A 24,148-nucleotide genomic window follows, 5' to 3' on the forward strand; every position below is an offset into this window, starting at 1 on the left:
AGCGCTCTGGCGGCAGAAACCTGAAGTGCGGCTTCAGCCGAACAAAACTTTATGAGTTTTTCTACGTATCTGTAGTGTGTCGTGACCATATGTCAATGAATGGAGCTACAGTGAATTTATGAAATCGCTTCAATCATTTGTAATAGCCCTGTATACATCATCCCCGCATTGTGTAAGCAGCCACTGGGAGACGGCCATCCGGGCAGGAAAGTAAGGTCTGGCCAGAGCGTGCGCACTTTGTACATGATATGGGTACAACTGTCCGCCACAAAGTACAGGGCGAAACGCGATTTGCTGTTGCAAACCTTCTCATATTTGTGCCCACGACTGCGTCCACTTGTTGTAATATATGCTGTTCCATTTGTGATGTCGACACTGTTCAAGTCCTACCTACACGCTGCGTGTTGGATTTAAATGAAGCGGTCTCGAGCAGGCAGTGATGCGACCAGGTGAACACTCTACTGTGTGGCTGCCTGACGCTTTGTGATACAATCGTGCTACCTCCCGTGCATTGTCATTGGTGCGCCCCGTACGTGAACTGAATGTCAGCCTTTCCTTCATTTGAAAATTCGTGTGGAGACGTGGCAACCGCCTCGAATGCTACACGTACACACAGCGTTTTCTGTTCAGTGTGGGAGATGGCACCCCACCAAGTTCTAACACTGGCATGACTGCATTTACTGCATATGTCATAACCTCTTTTTATTAGGAGTGTTGTCCTTACTTGTCGCTTTCGTTTGTACCAGTAAGACTACAATCCAACAGGCGGACGGTGTGTCCGAGCGGTTCTAGGCGCTACAGTCTGGAACTGAGGACCGCTACGGTTGTTGTTGTTGTGGTCTTCAGTCCTGAGACTGGTTTGGTGCAGCTCTCCATGCTAATCTATCCTGTGCAAGCTCCTTCATCTCCCAGTACCTACTGGAACCTACATCCTTCTGAATCTGCTTAGTGTATTCATCTCTTGCTCTCCCTCTACGAATTTTACCCTACGCTACGGTCGCAGGTTCGAATCCTGTCTCGGGCATGGATGTGTGTGATGTCCTTAGGTTAGTTAGGTTTAAGTAGTTCTAAGTTCTAGGGGACTGATGACCTGAGAAGTTAAGTCCCATAGTGCTCAGAGCCATTTTTGAACTACAATCCAACAGCCTGCATGTTGGCGGCACTGCTTCGGATTCAGGCTCTCTAAATACTCTATACCAGACAGGGTTTCGTGAGACATATGGCATCATGCTTCCAAGGATTCCTGTTGAAGTTGCCTGTTAATTTTCACGTTGGCTACATCGACCTCTTACTATCCTGGCAACGCGTTTCGGAATTCGTTCGATTTCTGCTGTCATGCCTACTTCATAAGGACTCCAAACGCTGGAATAATACTCTAGAATTGGTCGCACTGGTGTTGTAACCTCCCCCCTCTCTTATCGACCTTAATGACAGTGAAAAATTAAACCGCGTGTACCTAATGGAAATTTGGGAAAAGCAATCGTCACCGAAGTTAATCTGTCGGTAAAGAGGGAGGAAAGGGTTACATCTAAATGAAAGGAAAAATGCAAATGAAACTGGTGGAAATTAATTTTGAAAAGGGGTAAAGTTAATAAAGAAAGTAAATGTGCGGCCGTTACGTTAACAATTAACTAGCGGTAATTAGATATTTGAGATTTGGGGGAAATCACGGTCGCCAGTCCTAAGGACAATTACTATAGTAACTGAAAATGAAAGGTTGTTACACATATAATTAACACTAGAAGCGTGGCAACTGAAGGTTGACACGTGTAGTATGAAATCTGAAAGTTTGTCAGAAGTAATAAATTTCGCTACACTTAATTTAGCAAAAGAATTAATGAAACCGGAAAATCGAAAGTAAATTTAGTGACTGAAGTTAATAGTGAGCTTTCTTTCTGAAGCACATCGAAATACAGTTAGTCTTGGACTACCTCAACAATCATTTCTAAAGCTACTTGAATCTACGCAATTTAGAAAGAAGTGATTTAACTTTGAACTTGAATTAAACGATTCTGAACAATTAACAATAGTAAAATTTAGTACGTACCAAGCTGAGCTGCAGTCACAGGTAAGCTAAAATACGGTAACAAAGCTCGCACTCTTAATTCGTGCTTGTGTAATCTGAATATTGTAGCCAGCTCTGAGACTTTGACTGAACTTTGAAATTAAAGCAGCGAAATAGAATATTACTTTAATGCTGGCGTTTGAATTTCAATGACACTCGGGTTCATTTCGGAAAAGGAAGGGACTCTGCTTGGTAATGCAATTGGGACAATGAGCAACAAAGGTTCATGCTAAGTTACTGTAATTTTGCGAGGCAAATGGAACAATTTGAAAAGCTGAGGTCTGCCATACAGTTCTGAAACTTTACGTGCTTTTAGTCTTCCTTGTTGGTTGATTGAAGGTTTGAAGCCGTCGATCGAGGAGGTGGCGACAGTCACTCATTGTCGGCCGTCGCTGTTGCAGAAGCTGGATGTTGGCGCGCCTTCTTCTCGACACGGTCACCAGGCGAAACGGGCTCTTGATGTGCGCCACCTAATGCTTCCCGTCCGCGACACCATGTCAGAAACTATCATCGCGAGTCGAGCGCAATTACATGCTGCCAAACCCCGAAAGCGCGGCAACTCGCGGGAGCGTCACACAACACCTGCTCCACTCGCTACTCCAGCCAGACTCTTACTGCTCTGCCCGCGCTCCACGCGGCAGAGTTAACACTACCAAAGATCCTACACACTTTGATTCTTCACACGACCCATCGATGTAATCGTTCGATAGCAGTTTTCCCTAGGCAAGACCCAGCGTAAAAATACAAATAATATTTACGAAACAAACCAATTATACATCGACATGAGTGCATAAATATATATATACAAACAGTAAAACAATTACAATATATAAAGAGACAGTAATGTCATATCTTGAGGTAACAAAACAAGGAAAAAAAATAATAGTACAATAGATGGAAATAGGAGTATATGCATTTCCGGCGTTACACGTGCCCCACATTGTCTGAGGATGTTCGTGTAACGTAAACAGACTCAGAAAATGTCCCAAAAAAGAAACAGCGGAAATGCATATGCTCAAAACATCAACAAAATTTAGCATTCGTCTAATTAATCATAAATCAATTTTTAGACCATAATAATTGAGTGGGGACACTCCTAATCTTATTCCACTCTGTCATCTTGCACAAAATAAAACAGGTTGACAACATATTAAAATTCATAGAAGATATAGAAAATGGTTTAGCTATTCCAAAATCATTAAAATTCGTAACACTATGAGAAATGGAATACTATTTGCAAAATTAATCAGAGTACATGGTCATAAAAACAGGTAGACCAAAATACGCAAACTAATAATTAATTACATAGAATACACATTTTTATGTAACCTTTTCATAATTAATTTTCTCGTCATGTCCAATTAACGCTAAACAAGAAAATAATATACAGCAGATAAAATAAAACATAAATATTGACAGCAGAATCCTTTCACATCAGCTGTCCGGGAAGAAAAGCAACTCCACATTCCGTACTCGCGAGTACAAAGGATGCCGACAGCGGCACAAGAGCCAACAGCGGCACAAGAGCCGACAGCGGCTCGCCTCGCCAGTATTGTTGCGCCCGCGTGTGCGGCACGCTTGATCTCACTCGCCCTTATGACGGCGTTTCCAGAACGTCCGTTTCACTGAATTCTTTAGGAAAAACTCACTCCCGAGTAATCTCAAGGAGTCCCTTAATACTATCACAGTGGATAACTCAACACTGTCCATCATCACACGCATGTACTAGCCTGAAACTTAAAACAGCGTCTAAGTACATCGGCAATGACTAGTAAATCACATATTTATGGAATCTTACAGCTATTTACAAAATCATATTTACATTCCTTAATCTACTGTGACTCAGCTGAAAACTTAAACTAGCAGCTTGGATTTTTAAATTGATTAATATTCAGTAACTCTTAAATCATTTAATCAACATAAATTACTTATTAATTACAACTTCTTTAATGACCTCTAGGTCAGGCAAAAGTATCGCCACATGGCACATCCTTAAATCTTACACTCTATACCTACATACTGTACAAATTACCCTATCTGTGGTACTAATCAATCCTTGGTTGGTACAATTTCAGTTCTACTATGTTTCGTATACCTAATAGCTTTCCAGAGCTTGGATACTCTAAGCAATAAGCATTTGTGTGAGGTATACCAATGACTTTATATGGTCCATTATAAACAAACTTAAATTTAGAGACTTCATTGTCTATCTCGCTCGATTTCTCATGAGCTTTTACAAGTACTAAGTCTCCGATTGCAAACTTAGCAAAACGCACTTTAGCGTCATTACGACGTATGCGAGCATCGGCTTTTAGCTTCATTACTTCTCGCAAACGATCGTTTTTCACACCAATACTAATGTCAATCCGTGGAGGGAATTTGATTATCTCTTCCAATTCACTTTCTACACTTTTGTCAATGCCGAAATTCCTCATGTTACGGCAGTTCAAACTCATTCCTACGTCAATGTCAACCGGCCAGTTAACAATGTGTATAGGCAGGTATTGCCTATGCACACCGTCTCCTGCCTCGTCAAAACTAACTACTATTGTTTTATCTTGTGACGTACATGTCAAAGTTTTGCTTTCGCAATTAATCACTGCACGGTATTTTAATAGCCAATCTAACCCGATAATTACTTCCGTAGTTAAGTCTGGCACGACGACAAACTCTTGTTCAAATCGTGCCCCACATATCTCGAAGTTGACAAAAATCTGTTTTGTGACCGGTTTACTGGCCTTCCCAGTAGCACCGATAATTTTCACTCCTGTTACTGGCATAACTACGATGCCAGGTCTGTCTTTCAGTAACTCAAATATTTTCCCAGATACAGCACTCAATTCTGCACCGGTGTCAATCAACACGTTTAGTTGTAGGTCGTGCATATTAACAGACACTACTATCTGTCTACACTTGTCCTCGACTGTTTCTTTATTTTCCCACAGTAAATCCTCGTCTATATCCAGGTCATTCCAGAAAAAACCATCCGGCTTTGATCCTAAATCCGGTTTATCTGGCGGCTTTTTCAGCCTCTGTTCACATACAGTTTTAATTTCAACACGTTTGTCCTGAGGCTTAGTCTGTAGCTTCGCCTCCAATACCGAAACCTTTTCCTGTAACTCGTCAACTAGTGAGTGCTGCTTTGCTATCACTTCACTAATTGTCACCTTCGTTGATTCCTCTTTGGTCAGATTGATCTCATCTGCCAATCTACCTGGAAGAATGTGCCCAGTAGCATCTGAAATTACTTCCTCTGGATCTGCGCAACCCACACTGCTATCGTCTGACCGTATAACGTCAGCTCTAACCTCATACACGCTGTAATCTACGTGCTTTTCTACCAATCGTTTCCGGCTATCACTAAAATTTTCGTAATCTTTCTCCTTAATACTCTCGCAATGTTTAAACTGGATGTTCGCGTCGGATGGGTCGGCTACTTCTACCATTACAACTTTCGGTAAAGTCTGCCGGTTAGGGCCAGAACTTTCCGTTACTACTTCAACATTCAACTCCTGCGGGACGAAACACGACGAATCTTGCTCGTGCTCCCCATTAACATCAACTATTTCTGGTAAAGTCTGCCGGTTAGGGCCAGAACTTTCCAACACTTTACAAATACTATCTTCCTGTGGGACGAGACGCGGCAAATTCTGCCCGCGCTCTCCATAAATACTTCTCCCGTACAGGCCCCTATAATCTCTTAGTTCGTCGTATAAGCGACCGAACTGCCTTAACCAGACCTCATCCCTCTCTGCATCTCCTCGCTCAATGACGGACTTTTTATCCGACATCTGATCTTCTCTCAACACTTGCGAATTATTCTTAAACTCAATCTCCAGTTCCGCAGTGGGTATTACAGCTGCCACTATATAATCGATTTCCGGAACACTACTTAAATTGTTCTCACTGACAGTGAATGTTTTTTCTACTGCCGTGTATACAGCTGATCTACTACTTGTGGGTGCACTCCTTTCTCCTAACACTGGCACACTCTCCCGCCGTTGATTATTCCATACGGAATTTTCATAACGACGACACCTGGGTTTTCTCCTGTTATTGGGCCGCCAAAATTTCTCCACGCCCGGTGGGCCCCTCACCGGCGCGGCTAATGGTTTCCCTGTCTCGTCCCAGCAGATACGCTCCCCGGATACTGCTGAGGCGGCTGGTCACACCCTCTGGCGTTATTACTATTCTGCGCAGCCCGTATCATGCTAGTATGATACTGGTTTCCGTCATTCCGGTTATTATTTGCATTGTACCGATTGTCATTACGGCCCGAACCATTATTGTTATTGCTGCCATGGTTGCGGTATGCATTATTCCCATGGTTATTGTTGTTGTGGTTGCTGTGGTACCCGTTGTTGTTACCATGGCCTCTACCCCTGTCGCGATTATTGCGCCAATAGTCCTCGTCCTCAACTCTTCCCAGGAAATCATTGATTGTCCTGTGATTGCTTCCTACGTATCGTTTTGTATCATCTGGAAGCTTCTTGTAGAGTTCCCAGACTATTTCGGATTCCGAGCGGCGATCACGCAAATATTCCAACTTGCGGATCCAGCCCTCACAAAACTCCCTCATCGAACCGCGCGAATTCGCATCGAAAGGCCTCGATACGACAAATTCGCGCCAGACACTTTGCTGTTTTTGCTCTGACCAGTATTCAGCCAGAAACAGATTTTTAAACTCGTCAAAAGTCAGGTTCGTAATGTCGAGGTTTAAGCCCCAACGCTTGGCATCACCAGCCAGCACATCAATAACCGCATTAATTTTTCTCTCATTAGTCCATGATCTGGGTAAAACTCTTTCACAATTTTTAATGAAATCCGTCGCGTGTATACCGCCTTTTTTCAAGGGGTCGAACCGCTCCTCTTTCGTCAACAATTCCGAACTATGTGCACAGATTGGCACATAGCTCTGTTTTTCGTCAAGTTTCTTTTCTAATTCCGACACTCTCGTAATTACTTGGCAAGTGGTTGTCGCAAGCGTTTCCACTTCCCTCTTTTTCTCTTCGCAGGTATTAGCCTGCTCCCTCACTTTAGTGTCTACTTCGGACACTAAAGCCCTTAAAGTTTCCACCTTCTGTTGATCCTCTTTCCTCACTAATTGAATTTGTTCCGTCACCTTATTCTCGATGATCGGAGCAACTGATTCTCCTACACTTTTCTGGATTCTGCTAATTTCAGAATTAAAACGAGTATTTATGCTCGCAATTTCCGCCTGAACGCCTATCATTTCCTGTTTAAGATTACCGATTTCGGTATTAATTACAATAATATCTTCTTTGATTTTATCAACTTTTGTGTTAACAACTCCAACATTGTTGATAACAACGTTAATAGCTTTGTTCTGTTTGTCTAGCATTCGTTCAATTTTTTCAGACTGAGCTACTTGCTTGGCAGCCTGAACTTCTTGCTTGGCAGCCTGAGCTTCTAGCTTGACCGATTGACTCTTGATTTCGTTAATCAAAACATTCAATAAATCAGTTAAATTCCCGGAAACTACCGGTTTTACTTCCGTAGCGGCTTCCTCTTTAATTGTCCCCCCGTATTCGTCATCAAGGGATTCAGATTTGATTTTCACTTCTGATTCCGAAACATTTTCTAAAGTTTGGAATTCCATTTCTGCTCTTTGTTGCGTTTCGGCGGTCGCGTCTTTCACGCTAGCCGCCTGCCCCTGAACAATGGGTACCGCGGTGCGCGTTTCCCACTGTTCGACCGATTGTTCCGTATCCAAGTCTACCAAATTTTGGTAATTGTTGCCTTCACTCATTTTAATAATTTTCAATATAAATAACAAATCTCAAATCTAATTAGGATTCCTCCCACTACTTAATCTCGCTGACGTAACTATCTGTTCGTAACCAATACTTTGTTACGACATTTGCACCAAACAAAATTCGTGTCCAGAACAACCTCAAATCTGAAGATTGTCCTGTCACCAGGTCGCCACGTGTAACCTCCCCCCTCTCTTATCGACCTTAATGACAGTGAAAAATTAAACCGCGTGTACCTAATGGAAATTTGGGAAAAGCAATCGTCACCGAAGTTAATCTGTCGGTAAAGAGGGAGGAAAGGGTTACATCTAAATGAAAGGAAAAATGCAAATGAAACTGGTGGAAATTAATTTTGAAAAGGGGTAAAGTTAATAAAGAAAGTAAATGTGCGGCCGTTACGTTAACAATTAACTAGCGGTAATTAGATATTTGAGATTTGGGGGAAATCACGGTCGCCAGTCCTAAGGACAATTACTATAGTAACTGAAAATGAAAGGTTGTTACACATATAATTAACACTAGAAGCGTGGCAACTGAAGGTTGACACGTGTAGTATGAAATCTGAAAGTTTGTCAGAAGTAATAAATTTCGCTACACTTAATTTAGCAAAAGAATTAATGAAACCGGAAAATCGAAAGTAAATTTAGTGACTGAAGTTAATAGTGAGCTTTCTTTCTGAAGCACATCGAAATACAGTTAGTCTTGGACTACCTCAACAATCATTTCTAAAGCTACTTGAATCTACGCAATTTAGAAAGAAGTGATTTAACTTTGAACTTGAATTAAACGATTCTGAACAATTAACAATAGTAAAATTTAGTACGTACCAAGCTGAGCTGCAGTCACAGGTAAGCTAAAATACGGTAACAAAGCTCGCACTCTTAATTCGTGCTTGTGTAATCTGAATATTGTAGCCAGCTCTGAGACTTTGACTGAACTTTGAAATTAAAGCAGCGAAATAGAATATTACTTTAATGCTGGCGTTTGAATTTCAATGACACTCGGGTTCATTTCGGAAAAGGAAGGGACTCTGCTTGGTAATGCAATTGGGACAATGAGCAACAAAGGTTCATGCTAAGTTACTGTAATTTTGCGAGGCAAATGGAACAATTTGAAAAGCTGAGGTCTGCCATACAGTTCTGAAACTTTACGTGCTTTTAGTCTTCCTTGTTGGTTGATTGAAGGTTTGAAGCCGTCGATCGAGGAGGTGGCGACAGTCACTCATTGTCGGCCGTCGCTGTTGCAGAAGCTGGATGTTGGCGCGCCTTCTTCTCGACACGGTCACCAGGCGAAACGGGCTCTTGATGTGCGCCACCTAATGCTTCCCGTCCGCGACACCATGTCAGAAACTATCATCGCGAGTCGAGCGCAATTACATGCTGCCAAACCCCGAAAGCGCGGCAACTCGCGGGAGCGTCACACAACACCTGCTCCACTCGCTACTCCAGCCAGACTCTTACTGCTCTGCCCGCGCTCCACGCGGCAGAGTTAACACTACCAAAGATCCTACACACTTTGATTCTTCACACGACCCATCGATGTAATCGTTCGATAGCAGTTTTCCCTAGGCAAGACCCAGCGTAAAAATACAAATAATATTTACGAAACAAACCAATTATACATCGACATGAGTGCATAAATATATATATACAAACAGTAAAACAATTACAATATATAAAGAGACAGTAATGTCATATCTTGAGGTAACAAAACAAGGAAAAAAAATAATAGTACAATAGATGGAAATAGGAGTATATGCATTTCCGGCGTTACAGTGTCTTGTGTAAGATGTCATTTTCTTAGATCCATTCAATGAATCTGAGTTCTACATTCGTCTTCCCTAATACTGAGTGTACGCGATCGTTCCGTTTCGTATCGCATCTTAGTATTACCTCTTAACACTTAAACCGATGTTTCGTGGTCAGAATACCTCCGATTTTGTAATCGATTACTGTCGAGTTCTTTATTTTTGGTACAGGTATTATTTTAATTGTTTCCACAGGCGAGAGAGCTACCGTTCATGGTACTAAGTAAAACTTTTGTTCGTTTCTCTCCGAAGCTCCATACTATCGTCTAACGACTCTGTGCAGTGAGCAACAGTGTCTGTAGCGAACGGTCTTGAACTGCTGTTGATCTTGTCTGATAAACCGTTTATGTATATTGAGTATATTACAAGTGTGTGTGTATTGTATGTATTGAACCGGGGACCTAAAAACGACGGAGAGGCTTCGTCTCCGCCGTAGCCCTCAGTGGTTCACAACCCCACAACAGGCCACAGCAGTCCACCCACCCCACCGCCGCCAATCACTGAACCCAGGGTTATTGTGCGCTTCGGCCCGCAATGTTAAGACTCAAACTGTGCGCAGTCGGCTGCATTATGCGCAACTTCACTCCCGCCGTCCATGGCGAGGTCCATTTTCCCAACCACGACACTATGCAGCGCGGTACAAATGGGCCCAACAACATGCCGAATGGACTGCTCAGGATTGGCATCACGTTCTCTTCGCCGATGAGTGTTACATATGCCAGACAATCGTTGGAGGCAACCCGGTCAGGCTGAACGCCTTAGTCCAGTGAGTGCAGCAAGTTGGAGTTTCCCTGCTGTTTTGGGGTGGCATTATGTGGGGCCAACGCACGCTGCTGGTGGTCTGTACGACACGTGAATGCCATCCTCCGACCGACAGTGCAACCATATCGGCTACATATTGGCGAGGCATTCGTCCTCATGGACGACAATTCGCGCTCCTATCGTGCACATCTTGTGAATGACTTTCTTCAGCATAACGACATCGCTGGACGAGGGTGGCCAGCATGTTCTCCAGACATGAACCCTATCGCATATGACTGGGATAGATTGAAAAGCGCTGTTTACGGACGACATGACCCATCAACCACTCTGAGGGATCTACGCCGAATCGCCGTTGAGGAGTGAGACAATTTGGTCCAACAGTGCCTTGATGAACTTGTGAATAGTATGCCACGACGAATACAGGCATGTATCAGTGCAAGAGGACGTGCTACTGGGTATTAGAGGTACCGGTGTGTACAGCAATCTGGACCACCACTTCTGAAGGTCTCGCTGTATGGTGGTACAATACGCATTGTGTGGCTTTCATGAACAATAAAAAGGGCGGAAATGATGTTTATGTTGGTCTGTGTTCCAATTTTCTATACAGGTTTCGGAATTCTCTGAACCAAGGTGATGCATAACTTTTTTTGATGTGTGTATTATCTTACTTTATCTATACTGTTGTCAAGTTTTTAGAGCAGCGTATCAGTGAGAATACGGAGTAAGTAAGTACGCAGAGTCGTGTTCGAGAATAGTGGGGAGACGAAATGATATATGAGGGCGTGTTACGACAGATCTTAGTGGTATGGGAGAGTGATCTCTGCACATCGCAAACTGTTAAATGTGATGAGGTACGTATCTACGATACAGAGACTGGCGACGAAACAGTGAAGTGACGAAATGTGGGCACAACCGTGGAGAAGTGTCTGCTGCTTGTGGACGACTGGGTGCGAAGACTGCTGCGCGTCATCAGTTGAAGGGTCTGTTTTCGGTTTTCGTTTTAGGGAGTGAGGGGAGTTGTATGGGGAAGGAGACCAGACAGCGAGGTCATCGGATTAGGGAAGGAAAGGGAAGGATGTCGGCCGCGCCCTTTCAAAGGAACCATCCCGGCATTTGCCTGGAGCGATTTAGGGAAATCACGGAAAACCTAGATCAGGGTGGCCGGACACGGGATTGAACCGTCGTCCTCCCGAATGCGAGTCCAGTGTCTAGCTACTGCGCCACCCCGCTCGGTTTGAAGGGTCGTGGAGCAGCTGAAGATGCGCTGCAACAGGTTTCAACGGAATACGTAACTCTTGACGACCACAATGCGGGAGCAGATACTGGTTTGGCTTGTTGAAGAGAACGTGTCGCAGAGGCTTGATGCGGGTGCACTAGCGTGTATGACTCAGTTTCTGTGACGAGTGTTCGAGGTCGGCGCTTCAGAAAACTGATACCCTGACGAGTAGCGCTTTTTACTCCGGTGCGCATCCAGAGCAATGCACTGAAATTAGTCATCCATCTATCGTGATAGCTCCCGCTGCAGGCTGGTCGCCATGTTGTTGCAATGGGATTGGGCGGAAAGAGTATGGGAGGGACAGGTGTCCAGAGGGAAAACAAGAGTGGTTTCCGGTCTCCTTGTGCAATCGTAACTTTTTCTCAAATACTGGCGACATCTATCCAGACATGTAGCCGTCACCATACTCAGTACAATGTCTCTCTTCAAAGCAGATTTGACGTACAAAGTGCAACATTCTCCGCCTGTTGCTAAATTTGTTTATTCATCACGATCGACATGTTCTGTTTTTAGTGTCATTTTCAAGTGACAGCTCGTCGTGTTGTGCGTCAGTATGATGATGCATTGTCGTATTTCATAGTGAGCTATCACTTAAAAAGGGCCTTATAAGCCGAAATCACGATCGCAGCGAATAAATAAATTTAAAATAACTTGTAAATAACTGAACTTCTGAATGTTATCATTAGAAGATCTCTCCAAAATGAAGTAAGAACAGAAACTTAACTTAAATATCATGAAGTTGAGTCATTACCGAAGTCGCTGTATGGGAATGAACGTTGGGTGAAGAAAAAACATAAAATCAGTTTTCTGGAAATCAAATAAAATTCCTCCAGAACACGACAGGATACATAAAGTTATATTACAAAAGAAATATAGATATTAGGAAGGAAGTGCAAATATTTTATGTAAATGAAAAATGTGAAGAAAAGACGCAAAAATGCATATCCTGTCCGTTGCGAATGGACTAGCCAATATTACCACAACATCTTTGGCAGTTTAATTCGCAAGGTAAACGATGCCGTGAAGACCAGCAGAAATATGGAAGGACCAAATATAGTTGCCGTGTAAGGCCTAACGCATGACACAACTACTACTCTTGGCTCAAAAGAGAACGCGCCAACGACGATAGGTAAAAGATGGCGGAGATTCGTGATTCTGTAAAAATATCGATGCGCGGAGCAAACATCTACTACCACCATCGTATGTTGGCAATAAATCTTGCTAAGAACCCGAGAAATTTTTAGTCCTCCGTAAAATTGCTAAGTGGGTCGAAGGCCCCAATCCAGTCACTCGTTGGCCAGTCTGGGGTGGCAGTAGGACACAGCAAAACGAAAGGTGAAGATCTGAATTTCGCATTTAAGAAATCGTTCACACAGGAGAATTGTACAAGTACACCGCCGTTTGACCATCACACAGACTCCTGTTTGGAGGACTTAGTAATAACCGTGGTTGGCATAGAGAAGCAACTGAAAGAGTTCGAAACAAATAAGTCGCCAGGTCCGGATGGAATCCCGATTCGGTTTTGCAAAGAGTGCTCTACGGTAGCTTGGATTTCCCCTGCGGGAAGTACAAAGCGACTGGAAAAAAGCCCAGGTCACTCCTGCACATAAGAAGGGTGAAGGAACGGACTCGCAAAGTTTTTTTTTTTGGTCATCAGTCTACTGACTGGTTTGATGCGGCCCGCCACGAATTCCTTTCCTGTGCTAACCTCTTCATCTCAGAGTAGCACTTGCAACCTACGTCCTCAGTTATTTGCTTGACGTATTCCAATCTCTGTCTTCCTCTACAGTTTTTGCCCTCTACAGCTCCCTCTAGTACCATGGAAGTCATTCCCTCGTGTCTTAGCAGATGTCCTATCATCCTGTCCCTTCTCCTTATCAGTGTTTTCCACATATTCCTTTCCTCTCCGATTCTGCGTAGAACCTACTCATTCCTTACCTTATCAGTCCACCTAATTTTCAACATTCGTCTATAGCACCACATCTCAAATGCTTCGATTGTCTTCTGTTCCGGTTTTCCCACAGTCCATGTTTCACTACCATACAATGCTGTACTCCAGACGTACATCCTCAGAAATTTCTTCCTCAAAATAAGGCCGGTATTTGATATTAGTAGACTTCTCTTGGCCAGAAATGCTTTTTTTGCCATAGCGAGTCTGCTTTTGATGTCCTCCTTGCTCCGTCCGTCATTGGTTGTTTTACTGCCTAGGTAGCAGAATTCCTTAACTTCATTGACTTCGTGACCATCAATCCTGATGTTAAGTTTCTCGCTGTTCTCATTTCTACTACTTCTCATTACCTTCGTCTTTCTCATATTTACTCTCAAACCATACTGTGTACTCATTAGACTGTTCATTCCGTTCAGCAGGTCATTTAATTCTTCTTCACCTTCACTCAGAATAGCAATGTCATCAGCGAATCGTATCATTGATATCCTTTCACCTTGTAATTTAATTTCACTCCTGAACCTTTCTTTTATTTCCATCATTGCTTCCTCGATGTACAGATTGAAGAGTAGGGGCGAAAGGCTACAGCCTTGTCTTACACGCTTCTTAATACGAGCACTTCGTTCTTGATCTTCCACTCTCATTATTCCCTCTTGGTTGTTGTACATATTGTATATGACCCGTCTCTCCCTATAGCTTACCCCTACTTTTTTCAGAATCTCGAACAGCTTGCACCATTTTATATTGGCGAACGCTTTCTCCAGGTCGACAAATCCTATGAAAGTGTCTTGATTTTTCTTTAGCCTTGCTTCCATTATTAGCCGTAACGTCAGAATTGCCTCTCTCGTCCCTTTACTTTTCCTAAAGCCAAACTGATCGTCACCTAGCGCATTCTCAATTTTCTTTTCCATTCTTCTGTATATTATTCTTGTAAGCAGCTTCGATGCATGAGCTGTTAAGCTGATTGTGCGATAATTCTCGCACTTGTCAGTCCTTGCCGTCTTCGGAATTGTGTGGATGATGCTTTTCCGAAAGTCAGATGGTATACCGCCAGACTCATATATTCTACACACCAACGTAAATAGTCGTTTTGTTGCCACTTACCCTAATGATTTTAGAAATTCTGATGGAATGTTATCTATCCCTTCTGCCTTATTTGACCGTAAGTCCTCCAAAGCTCTTTTAAATTCCGATTCTAATACTGGATCCCCTATCTCTTCTAAATCGACTCCTGTTTCTTCTTCTATCACATCAGACAAATCTTCACCCTCACAGAGGCTTTCAATGTATTCTTTCCACCTATCTGCTCTCTCCTCTGCAATTAACAGTGGAATTCCCGTTGCACTCTTAATGTTACCACCGTTGCTTTTAATGTCACCAAAGGTTGTTTTGACTTTCCTGTATGCTGAGTCTGTCCTTCCGACAATCATATCTTTTTCGATGTCTTCACATTTTTCCTGCAGCCATTTCGTCTTAGCTTCCCTGCACTTCCTATTTATTTCATTCCTCAGCGACTTGTATTTCTGTATTCCTGATTTTCCCGGAACATGTGTGTACTTCCTCCTTTCATCAATCAACTGAAGTATTTCTTCTGTTACCCATGGTTTCTTCGTAGCTACCTTCTTTGTACCTATCTTTTCCTTCCCAACTTCTGTGATGGTTCTTTTTAGAGATGTCCATTCCTGTACTGCCTACTGCGCTATTCCTTATTGCTGTATCTATAGCGTTAGAGAACTTCGTCATTCCTTAGTACTTCCGTATCCCACTTCTTTGCGTATTGATTCTTCCTGACTAATGTCTTGAACTTCAGCCTACTCTTCATCACTACTATATTGTGATCTGAGTCTATATCTGCTCCTGGGTACGCCTTACAATCCAGTATCTGATTTCGGAATCTCCGTCTGACCATGATGTAATCTAATTGAAATCTTCCCGTATCTCCCGGCATTTTCCAAGTATACCTCCTCCTCTTGTGATTCTTGAACAGGGTATTCGCTATTGCTAGCTGAAACTTGTCACAGAACTCAATTAGTCTTTCTCCTCTTTCATCCCTTGTCCCAAGCCCATATTCTCCTGTAACCTTTTCTTCTACTCCTTCCCCTACAACTGCATTCCAGTCGCCCGTGACTATTAGATTTTCGTCCCCCTTTACATACTGCATTACCCTTTCAATATCCTCATACACTTTCTCTATCTGTTCATCTTCAGCTTGCGACGTCGGCATGTATACCTGAACTATCGTTGTCGGCGTTGGTCTGCTGTCGATTCTGATTAGAACAACCCGGTCACTGAACTGTTCACAGTAACACACCCTCTGCCCTACCTTCCTATTCATAACGAATCCTACACCTGTTATACCATTTTCTGCTGCTGTTGATATGTTTAGAAAGGATAGATTGCATGCAACCGGTGGTGGAGTGTTCGTCGCTGTTAGTAGTAGTTTATCCTGTAGTGAAGTAGAAGTGGATAGTTCCTGTGAATTATTATGGGTGGAGGTTACACTCAACAACCGAGCTAGGTTAATAATTGGCTCCTTTTACCGACCTCCCGACTCAGCAGCATTAGTGGCAGAACAACTGAGAGAAAATTTGGAATACATTTCACATAAATTTTCTCAGCATGTTATAGTCTTAGGTGGAGATTTCAATTTACCGGATATAGACTGGGACACTCAGATGTTTAGGACGGGTGGTAGGGACAGAGCATCGAGTGACATTATACTGAGTGCACTATCCGAAAATTGCCTCGAGCAATTAAATAGAGAACCGACTCGTGGAGATAACATCTTGGACCTACTGATAACAAACAGACCCGAACTTTTCGACTCTGTATGTGCAGAACATGGAATCAGTGATCATAAGGCCGTTGCAGCATCCCTGAATATGGAAGTTAATAGAAATATAAAAAAAGGGAGGAAGGTTTATCTGTTTAGCAAGAGTAATAGAAGGCAGATTTCAGACTACCTAACAGATCAAAACGAAAATTTCTGTTCCGACACTGACAATGTTGAGTGTTTATGGAAAAAGTTCAAGGCAATCGTAAAATGCGTTTTAGACAGGTACGTGCTGAGTAAAACTGTGAGGGACGGGAAAAACCCACCGTGGTACAACAACAAAGTTAGGAAACTGCTGCGAAAGCAAAGAGAGCTTCACTCCAAGTTTAAACGCAACCAAAACCTCTCAGACAAACAGAAGCTAAACGATGTCAAAGTTAGCGTAAGGAGGGCCATGCGTGAAGCGTTCAGTGAATTCGGAAGTAAAATTCTATGTACTGACTTGACAGAAAATCCTAGGAAGTTCTGGTCTTACGTTAAATCAGTAAGTGGCTCGAAACAGCATATCCAGACACCCCGGGATGATGATGGAATTGAAACAGAGGATGACACGCGTAAAGCTGAAATACTTAACACCTTTTTCCAAAGCTGTTTCACAGAGGAAGACCGCACTGCAGTTCCTTCTCTAAATCCTCGCACAAACGAAAAAATGGCTGACGTCGAAATAAGTGTCCAAGGAATAGAAAAGCAACTGGAATCACTCAACAGAGGAAAGTCCACTGGACCTGACGGGATACCAATTCGATTCTACACAGAGTACGCGAAAGAACTTGCCCCCCTTCTAACAGCCGTGTACCGCAAGTCTCTAGAGGAACGGAGGGTTCCAAATGATTAGAAAAGAGCACAGGTAGTCCCAGTCTTCAAGAAGGGTCGTCGAGCAGACGCGCAAAACTATAGACCTATATCTCTGACGTCGATCTGTTGTAGAATTTTAGAACATGTTTTTTGCTCGAGTATCATGTCGTTTTTGGAAACCCAGAATCTACTATGTAGGAATCAACATGGATGCCGGAAACAGCGAGCGTGTGAGACCCAACTCGCTTTATTTGTTCATGAGACCCAGAAAATATTAGATACAGGCTCCCAGGTAGATGCTATTTTTCTTGACTTCCGGAAGGCGTTCGATACAGTTCCGCACTGTCGCCTGATAAACAAAGTAAGAGCCTACGGAATATCAGACCAGCTGTGGGGCTGGATTAAAGAGTTTTTAGCAAACAGAACACAGCATGTTGTTATCAATGGAGAGACGTCTACAGACGTTAAACTAACCTCTGGCGTGCCACAGTGGAGTGTTATGGGACCATTGCTTTTGAAAAAATGGTTCAAATGGCTCTGAGCACTATGGGAACTAACCTAAGGACATCACACACATCCATGCCCGAGGCAGGATTCGAACCTGCGACCGTAGCAGTCGCGCGGCTCTGGACTGCGCGCCTAGAAACGCTAGACCACCGTGGATTGCTTTTCACAATATATATAAATGACCTAGTAGATAGTGTCGGAAGTTCCATGCGGCTTTTCGCGGATGATGCTGTAGGATACAGAGAAAGTTGCAGCATTAGAAAATTGTAGCGAAATGCAGGAAGATCTGCAGCGGATAGGCACTTGGCGCAGGGAGTGGCAACTGACCCTTAACATAGACAAATGTAATGTATTGCGAATACATAGAAAGAAGGGTCCTTTATTGTATGATTATATGATAGCGGAACAAACACTGGTAGCAGTTACTTCTGTAATATATTGCGGAACGATTTGAAGTGAAATGATCATATAAAATCAATTGTCGGTAAGGCGGGTACCAGGTTGAGATTCATTGGGAGAGTCCTTAGAAAATGTAGTCCATCAACAAAGGAGGTGGCTTACAAAACACTCGTTCGACCTATACTTGAGTATTGCTTATCAGTGTGGGATCCATACCAGATCGGGTTGACGGAGGAGATAGAGAAGATCCAAAGAAGAGCGGCGCGTTTCGTCACAGGGTTATTTGGTAACCGTGATAGCGTTACGGAGATGTTTAATAAACTCAAGTGGCAGACTCTGCAAGAGAGGCGCTCTGCATCGCGGTGTAGCTTGTTGCCAGGTTTCGAGAGGGTGCGTTTCTGGATGAGGTATCGAATATATTGCTTCCCCCTACTTATACCTCCCGAGGAGATCACGAATGTAAAATCATAGAGATTAGAGCGTGCACGGAGGCCTTTAGACAGTCGTTCTTCCCGCGAACCATACGCGACTGGAACAGGAAAGGGAGGTAATGACAGTGGCACGTAAAGTGCCCTCCGCCACACACCGTTGGGTGGCTTGCGGAGTATAAATGTAGATGTACCCGATACTCATCTGACCAGAAATCCTTGTCTTGCTTCCACTTCACTGACCCCTACTATATCTAGATTGAGCATTTGCATTTCCCTTTTCAGATTTTCTATTTTCCCTACCACGTTCAAGCTTCTGACATTCCACGCCCCGACTCGTAGAACGTTATCCTTTCGTAGATAAAGTTACTGACCAATATCTGAGACCTGGTGGTCAAGGGAAGGCAGGATTCGGTTACAATTGTGGACGGGGCCGTAATCAGTTACTATGGGTTGCCTTTTACAGCTATACACAATTTATTTTAAACCAGTAATTCCAGACTCAGCAATAAATAAAATACCACACGTTACTAACGAAGGAATCAACAACTGTACAAATAAGAGAGTTTTCAGTGAGCTACAATTTAGCAAATCACCATTAAATACAGATACAACAGATAATGTTTTAAAAACAAGCCCCTGTGACATGGGCAGAATGCCTTACTCGTCAGGAATGGCAATAAATTAAGTATTGTTTAAAACTCGCTGCTGCTTACAAATTACAGGTATTGAAATATTAAAGGCAAGTCGCCACAAACACAGCAGAAGACATCAGACGCCAGGAATGGCAGTAAATAAGATTTTAAAGGCTTACTGCGTAAATACAAATACCAAATTAGAATCTTAAGGCAAGTGACCACAATCACAGCTGAAGGCCTTACACGACAGGAACGGCTATAGTATAAAAAACTTAGAAACCTGCTGTAAAACAGCAAATACAATAGCAAAGGTTAATTAAAAAAACAAGCAGCTGATCACCAAACGGGTGAAATAAGATCATGGTAAACTCTGTAACACAAGGGGCCACAGACGGTGCTCCAGGAATCGACCTCCGAGAAGGTCCGGCAACAAACTTTTCCGCGAGCGATGAGATAGGCAGCCAAGGGTTGCATTCACTTCACGAGATGGTAACTCAGACTAGTGGCAGTCTAATCTTGCTTAAGCTACCTGACGTCTGATAAACCAAATGCAATGATGAAACAATACGCATAAAGCCGGAACCGGCGGTCTGCGCTACGTCCCCAGAATACTGTGTTTAGAGCGCCCGGAACGAGAAAGGAACCACTACCACCAGAGTAGAGAGCACTCCACTCGCTGCTGTTCGCCTCGGCGAAACTACGAGCAGCAACACGAACCCAAGTCACTGCAGAATCGCGAGATATCACAATGGTGGAGGTTTCTCTACCTGGGTTGAAATGCACCCGTCTTAAGGCTTGCTGGATCCGGTTTACGACGAGGTCGTGCTCCCTCGTGACCACAGCCCTTCCATCCGGCAGTCCATGAGTGCCGCCAGCGGCCCCGGCGTGTTCTAGCACTGCCAAGACCTGGCTTCTCCTCAGTCCTCAACCGAACTGGGCCCACTCCCGGAAAAACGACGACGTCGACCCAAAGATAGGGCAACAGTTACTACATATCGATAACCGCCGCTGCTGCCACTAGCGGACAGGCAACGCTTGCGAAACCGAGTGGCGCCAGTCAACACGAGAAGAAGACAAACAACCGCAACCATGCTAACTAAACGTCTGGCCTCCAACAGACGGCGGAAACCTACAAACAGCACCAACGCGAGCCGCAGCACGGCTCGATATCCTTAACAGAATTCTTGAACATATTCTCGGTTCGAATATAATTTACTTGAGACGGAAAAGCTTCTGTCGAGAATCGGCACGGCTTTAGAAACCATCGCTAGTGCGAAACTCACTTGGCGTTTGCTCACATAATATCTTGCGAACCTTGGATGAAGGGCAACAGCCACATTCCACATTCATAGATTTCCGGAAAGCGTTCGACACGGCGCCCCACGGCGGAATGTTAACGAAGGTACGGGCTTACGGATTACGTTCCCAGGTACGTGAGTTACTCGAAGATTTCTTAAGTAACATAACCCGGTATGTTGTCTCAGAAAGCGACTGTTCATCAGAGACAAGGGTATCGTCAGGAGTGCCCCAGGGAAGTGTGATATTCTCCATATACGTTGTAACCTCCCCACAAAAATTGTATTAAATAATAATAATAATGAAGATTACCTGGAAACAGGTTAACTAAACGTCTATTGGACTATATGACATCACTTAAGGCAACAATACCCTGGGTAACTGAAGTTAAGAAGGATTTGAAAAAGGCAAAAATTGACATAACAAACACAGCAGACCGGGATACATTCAGAAGAAAAATCGACAAGTGGAAGTTTACTCCAGAGACGGAATCTAAACCTTTCCGACCAAAGTGGACCGAAGAAAGGAAGAAGGCCTTTGGGGAGGCAATGAAGAAATACTGGGGAAATAAGAAGAACATTAAGAAATGTTAATCACCTGCTTATCGTTCTCCCATGGGGACATTCGCTAATAATAATAATAATAATAATAATGAATATGAATATGATTCTAATTTTATTTTTTGTGTAACCTCAGAACAAAATTGGTTCCCATTTATAACCTCCCTACAGAAATTCATTCACATTAAACCTCCACTCAAAATTTGTTTCCCATTTAATGTACCCACAAAATTCTTTTCTCATTTAATGTAAGCTCGAAACAGAAAAATTCCTAAACCTCGTAATAAAAAAAATAAATTCAGTAACCTGGTAAATTTTGGACGACAGCAGTGCTGCGTCATGGCCCTGTAAGATCATTCTGAATAAAAAGCAAAAATTCTTACTTCAATAAAGTCGCCAACTATCTGTTCTTACAATAGCTTTTTCCGGCACAGCTCTGTGCAATGCTGGCCTATAGATTTGTCATTTATGAAAGGAAGCAACTGATTTTTCTTTTGCAACAATCGGAATGATCGTATATTGGAGAAATTAGTAAATTCTTTAAATTGAAATGAATGCTTGTTAGAAATTACTTTATATGACAAAAATTATTATTAGAACATTTTTAAAAGATTTACATGGGAGTTCACATAACATTACTAGATATGCGCGACGCTGCTTTTACCTTATACTATAACGCTCAGGCTCCGCCATCGCTGCACCACGACCGGCCCAGCCAACTCGATACACCAGACTGTTCGCTAGCAACAACCTACTGCTACTGCTACACAGTTCCTACTGCATACAACACTGCTCTCTGGTCTGAGATTCTCTTATACCTTACATATCGCAGGCAGCGCATACCTCTTACAACGTATGTGATCTGACGGACTGTGTGGGCAGTAATCCGCGACTGTTCCCTGATGACTCTGTGATGTACGAGAAACTCGTCGTTGAGTCACTGTAGAATGATACCAGATCACTTAGACAAAATAGTTGGTGCGATAAATGACAGCTTGTTCTAAGTGTAGGAAAATGTCAGTTAATGGACGTGAGTGGGGAAAACAACCCCACAATGTTCGAATAAAGTATTTGTAATGTGCTGCTTGACATAGCCACGTCAGTTAAATGTCTAGAAGTAACGATGGAACGACATGAAAGGAAAGGAGTGAGCACGTAAGGACTGTAGTAGCGAAGGCCAATGGCACGCTTGGGGCTATTGGGAGAGTTTAGGGGAAGTGTGGCTCATCTGTAAAGGAGACTGCAAATAGAACACAGCTGCTCATATGTTTCAAATCTGCATCAGGTCGTATTAAAGGAAGAAGACATCGAAGCAGTTCAGAGGCAGGCTGGTACTTTTGTTACTGGTAGGTTCGATCGACACCAAACTATTACGAAGATGCTTCAGGAACTCAAATGGGAATTCGTCATCAGCTCGTGGTCTCGCGGTCGCGTTCTCGCTTCCCGAGTACGGGGTTCCGGGTTCGATTCCCGGCGGGGTCAGGGATTTTCACCTGCCTCGAGATGACTGGGTGTTTGTGTTGTCCTCATCATTTCATCATCATTCATGAAAGTGGCGAGACTGGGCTGAGAAAAGGTTGGGAATTTGTTCGGGCGCTGATTACCACGCAGTTGAGCGCCCCACAAACCAAACATCATCATCATCAAATGAGAATTCCTGGGGGCAGGGCGACGTTCTTGTCCAGGAACACTGTCGAGGTAGTGTAGAGAAGCTACATTTGAAGCTGACTGCAGAAAGATTCTACTACCGCCAGCGTACAATTCGCGCAAGAACCACAAATATAAGAGTAATTTCGGCTCTTACGGAGGCATATAAACAGTGGTTTTTCCTGAATGAGATTTTCGCTCTGCAGCGGAGTGGACGCTGATATGAAACATCCTGGCAGATTAAAACTGTGTGCCGGACCGAGACTCGAACTCGGTGTGCAGGAGAGCAGATTAAAACTGTGTGCCGGACCGAGACTCGAACTCGGTACGCAGGAGAGCTTCTGTGAAATTTGGGAGGAAGGAGACGAGGTATTGGTGGAATTCAAGCTGTGAGGACGAGTCGTGAGTCGTGCTTGAGTAGCTCAGTTGGTAGAGCACTTGCCCGCGAAAGGCAAAGGTCACGAGTATTAGTCTCGGTCCGGCACACAGTTTTAATCTGCCAGGAAGTTTCAGTCGTTTTTCCCTTGCTATATTTGCGAGTGGAACAATAAAGGAAATGCCTATTAATGGTACAAGGTACCATCCGCCACGCAACACACAGTGCCTTGCGGAGTATGTACGTAGATGTAGAAGAAGAACGACGAAGAAGAAGAAGAAAAAGGAAAGGTGCAGCGTAGGTGGTAAATGTCCTTTCGAAAATATTGCTGGACTGTGGACACAGGTAAACAGAAAGTAATCAAATCTGAATTGTTATACCATGAGCCATCTGCGCTCGGTTTTCAGTATTCAGAACAGTCTTGTGCATGTATATATTTCGATGTACCAACATGTGGACACGTCGCTGGTACATTCTATTCAATTTTTTCATTGTACAATTCATGTAGACTACACCAAAACTATTGGCTTCACGTAGACACTTCGTCTGATCTATACACTACATCCACAATGAACATGACATCTGGCACCCCCCCCCCCCCCACCTATTTTGTAGAAGGAGCTTGGCCGGATAGTTTGTATTGCAACCTGTTACAGTACTGGGTAGTGACATCTACCACAGCGGTGCCTAATTGAGAATCGTTCGACCTCCGTCGTCTCTGAGTACCGTAGCTTCTTCATAATCCGATTCCCCGTTTCGCGGGTAAGAATGCTTGCCACTACTGCATGGGAATCACAAAATACGTTCTTGCGGAGTCCAAAGAATATACTGAAATTGAAGTTGAGTTGTTTAAGGACGACTGAAAGGATCATGCCCGAGCCGGCCGCGGTGGTCTAGCGGTTCTAGGCGCTCAGTCCGGAACCGCGCGACTGCTACGGTCGCAGGTTCGAATCCTGCCTCGGGCATGGATGTGTGTGATGTCCTTAGGTTAGTTAGGTTTAAGTAGTTCTAAGTTCTAGGGGGACTGATGACCACAGATG

The 24,148-nt window shown here is 43.5% G+C and overlaps 1 protein-coding gene across 1 annotated transcript in view; it reads left to right on the forward strand.

Moving 5' to 3' along the window:
- Positions 1-24,148, forward strand: part of LOC124795584 — a 571,616-nt gene that overhangs the window by 136,935 nt on the left and 410,533 nt on the right. The gene's annotated exons all lie outside the window — the stretch shown is intronic.

Source organism: Schistocerca piceifrons, chromosome 4 (assembly GCF_021461385.2).
Source record: "Schistocerca piceifrons isolate TAMUIC-IGC-003096 chromosome 4, iqSchPice1.1, whole genome shotgun sequence".
Classification (NCBI taxonomy): domain Eukaryota; kingdom Metazoa; phylum Arthropoda; class Insecta; order Orthoptera; family Acrididae; genus Schistocerca; species Schistocerca piceifrons.